This window comes from Mastomys coucha, unplaced genomic scaffold, assembly GCF_008632895.1.
Source record: "Mastomys coucha isolate ucsf_1 unplaced genomic scaffold, UCSF_Mcou_1 pScaffold14, whole genome shotgun sequence".
NCBI lineage: Eukaryota > Metazoa > Chordata > Mammalia > Rodentia > Muridae > Mastomys > Mastomys coucha.
In genome coordinates this window covers 130,181,928-130,185,875 of record NW_022196896.1, presented here as the reverse complement: position 1 = coordinate 130,185,875, position 3,948 = coordinate 130,181,928, and the positions used below count along the sequence as shown (strand labels likewise).

Genomic DNA, 3,948 nt, shown 5'->3' with positions numbered 1-3,948 from the left:
AAAAAAAAAAAAAAAAGAAAAGAAAAGAAAAGAAAGCATGAAAGGCCCATTTGACACCTTAGTTCAGACTAACATATTTATAGTTTCCATTATGGGTCTCTTTTTCGAAGCGCTCATTTTTAGGAAATTTATGCCATAGGAAGATGTATGTACACTAGTTTTCCATGTAACTAAAAATGTTTTCCTTCAGTATTTCCCGTTGTGAACATTTGTAAAAACACAATCTTTCCTCTGTTTTTATAGTTGTTTTGCTTTATGTGCTTTTTCTTTTTCTTTCTTTCTTTCTTTCTTTCTTTCTTTCTTTCTTTCTTTCTTTCTTTCTTTTTTTTTTGATTTTGTTAGTTTTAAAAGAAAGAGAGGAAAAGAATGTACAGGTGGATGATGGGTAGGCATAGGACCTTAATAATCTTACAGGATGTTTTTAAGGCATTGAATTTAAACTCGCCCCCTTGTGGTTAGTATGTGTCAAAACACTCTGGGTATTTGGTTACTGACTGCAGCTGTGACAGGCTCCAGATTTTCTACAGAAGGAAATTTGCCAACAGCAACTTCTTTCAAAGATCTGCGGTCTAACAGGGCCTCAGGTATGGAGGAAGCGCTGGCTGCTGCCAAGGCGTTTGTGCGGCTGCTGGCAGGCTACACACAGTACACAAGGACGTCACGCGGAACCATAGCCGTGTGCTTTTCGGTCGTCTTAAGCCAACGAAGATTTTTGTTTGTTTGCTTGCTCGTTTGGATTTATTGCTTATAAACTGAATACACGCGAGGTGCGGGTGGGGTAGGGCTGGTGGAACGACAGCTCGTGATTGGCTAAACCCTTGAGACAGTTAAAGGTCAACCCGCTGGCTGGGAGAGCCACTTGCACAGCATCCTTAGCAACCAGCTGGAGAGCCTGGAGCGCTGGGGGTGAGTAATTGTAGCTCCTACTGCTGGTGACTTGGGAACTCGGATTTCGGTCCTGCCCTTTAGTAACCTAGACCTTAAAAGGCCCAAATGTAGTTTGAATTTCACCCCTCACCTCAGAGTCCCAAAGCCCTGGCTATTTGAAGAGACTTCTAGTCTTTGGGGACTCCAGGCCTCCAAATTAGAGTCTGTGCCCTGCAACTTCCGCCAGCTCATTTGATAGAGGCAGTGTTTGGGGGAAAATATAGAAGGTGGGGGAGCTCCGATGACTGTTCTAGGGCATGTCCGGTTGCCTTACTCATCAGTCTTCATGTTCTCCGGCAGTTCAGTTCTTCCTTCTTCCATCTTCTTACCCCCTCCCCATTCTCCTTTCTTCTTGTACACTTACACTTCTGGATTTCCAAAGAGAAAATTCCAACATGAAGATTAGTACACATAAAGGGCAAAGCATAGATGAAAACAAAACAAAATAAAACGAAACAAAACACCCCAGAAGTAACCTAGAAAATCACGTCAAAGTTATCAGTCAGGAAGCATTCCTAGGGGCGGGGTAGAAGCCTCTAGTTAAAGTCCGTCTGATCGATGCCGTCTTAAAAGGCTGTCCAGAGATTAATAATACCTTTCTAGAAAAGAAAAACACACCAACTGCCAAGCAACCAGGCATTTTGCTGGAGCTATTTCAATATGAGTAGCGATGTCTCAGGAATGTTTTGATTTCTCATGTAAGTCTTTGGCTTCAAGGTAAGTGATGGATTTTCATTTTGCTGATAACTATTGAACATTCTCCCAAAATGTATCATTCATATAATTCCAGGAAGTAGTGTTCTAAAAGGTTCTTCTTGCCAATAGATTTGGAGAAAATTACATATCACATTCAAGATTCATTATATATGCACACATACCCCCAAATCTTATAGCATGGCAGTCTACATAAATTTGTCCAGTACAGTGATAAAAAATTTTAATCATATAGCTTTTTGAATGGATTTCAATATAAGAGGTTATATTCTACACTGCATTTTTTAGAATTACTGTTTTAAATTAACCACAGTTTTCCCTCCTCCTCTTCCTCCTCCTCCTCCTCCTCCTCCTCCTCTTCCTCCAGGTTCATTTCTTCAAATGTTTCTGGTTGATTTAGTATAAGCCATCAATCCTTCAAGTCTTTTCAAAACAACTATAGCACGTTAATGTATTATGTGTGCTGCATTTTGTAGTAACATGAGCATTCTGCTCCATCCGAGCTTACTATTCAGGATTACCAGTTTCCTGTGGTGATGCAGCAGATGCTCTGCTGAGACCATGATTCTAATGTCATAGTATTTGAATAACTAAGCATAGCCATTGGTTTTTCCTTCCCAATGCTTGTCTTGTGGAAGACCAGTTAGATGTTTGTAGTTGCAGCCCTAAATGCAAACTATGGCCATTTGGTAGTCGTAGATTTTTTTTGTGTGTAGGTGTGAATAGAGGACTGATTGCCTTGGGTAGTTCAGGGAACAGGGATTTGAGGATAGCTCAGATTCTTCATTTGTGAATTTTAAATAGAGCAGTGTTTGAGGTCTCAACACATATGGCTTTCTAAGTAGTTGTCTACAAGTTGGGAGTCTAAAACAGTCTGAAAAATAAATCTAGATTTCAAGAGAAGTCTGACTGGAGGTAGAGGCCTGGGGATCATTGGTTTGTCATGCACTTGACAACATAAGACTAGATTGTGCCAACTTCAGAGAGAGAAGAAGGTGGAGAAAAATATACTTTGGCCACTAGGTTGATGTGAATATATAAATTCAATGTATGTGTATGTGTATGTAGGGCTTATGATCAGTAATTCTAGAAGATTTCCTGAAGAGAGACACTGAATTTGATTTTCAGAAATATAAGGAACAGCTTAGGGTTGTATTTGGTGAAACACACCCCTTAGCCTTTAGCTCCAGTAGTTTCAATAACAACATGAAGGTAGGTGCATGAGAGCTTAGTTGTAGTCCCAGTGCTGTAAGTGTTCTGTTGGTCAGCTTCATATGGGCTTTCCATCTTCATGGCCACTTCTAGGCAGGAAGATAACTTCTCTGCCACTCTTCTATCAAGGTGGAAGAAATAGAAAGAAAGAAGGCTCCATGGATCTACCAGAAAGGCACTTTCCCAAAATTACCTATTCAGATTTAGAAATATATATGTATATGTATGCATGTATGAAACATATGTATATGTACACACATGTATAGGACAACACTTAATAAAAAAGGAAGCCATGAATCTTGAAGTGAGTGATGAGTGGAATATGAGAGGGTTTGGAAAGGGGAAATGACATAATTACACTATAATCTCAAAGAGTAAAGGAAATAATTTACAAAAACACTTAGTGCTTTTAGTTGCAAATGAAAAGGGCAGTGGTGGCGCACACTTTGATCCCAGCACTTGGGAGGCAGAGGCAGGCGGATTTCTGAGTTTGAGGCCAGCCTGGTCTAAGAGGGAATTCTAGGACAGCCAGGGCTACACAGAGAAAGCTTGTCTCGAACCAGCCCCCCCCCACCCCCCCCGCAAAAAAAAAATTTACAAGTCTTGCCAAGAGCCAGGAGCCAAGGATGTTGCCATAGCAAGTACACTGAAGACCCTAACAAAACAAAGGCAGAGGGAGAATTCAGAGCAAGGCCAGAGCACTTGCCATGGGGGATGGGGGTGGGGTGTGTGTGTGGGGGGAATAAGTCCATCCGAGGCGAGAGCTGTGCAGAAAGAGGTAGTAGTTTACTTGCGGCTAAAATATGGATTAAGAAACAGAAAATTATTGGCCAAAATCTCTTGAATGTAAATGGAGAAATCCTAAACAAAATGTCATCAAAATTATCATCAAAATGAAACCAACAGTTTTATTTGGATCTGATACTTCTACATTTGTTGGCTTCACCCCCTCCCAAAAACCACACACACACACACACTACCACCTCCACCACCACCACCTCCATCACCACCTCTACCACCACCACCTCCACCACCTCTACCTCCACCACTACCAACTCCACCATCTCCACCTCCACCACCACCACCTCCATCTCC

The 3,948-nt window shown here is 41.4% G+C and overlaps 1 protein-coding gene across 5 annotated transcripts in view; it reads left to right on the top strand.

Annotated features, from left to right (window-relative positions):
• The first annotated feature begins 773 nt into the window (after window positions 1-773).
• The window catches only part of Tmem232 (transmembrane protein 232), a 278,672-nt gene continuing 275,497 nt past the window's right edge, over window positions 774-3,948 (top strand). For all 5 annotated transcript variants that reach the window (XM_031368600.1, XM_031368597.1, XM_031368596.1 and 2 more), the window contains exon 1: window positions 774-906. The gene's annotated coding sequence lies outside the window, so the exon portion shown is untranslated. The remainder of the gene's footprint in view (window positions 907-3,948) is intronic.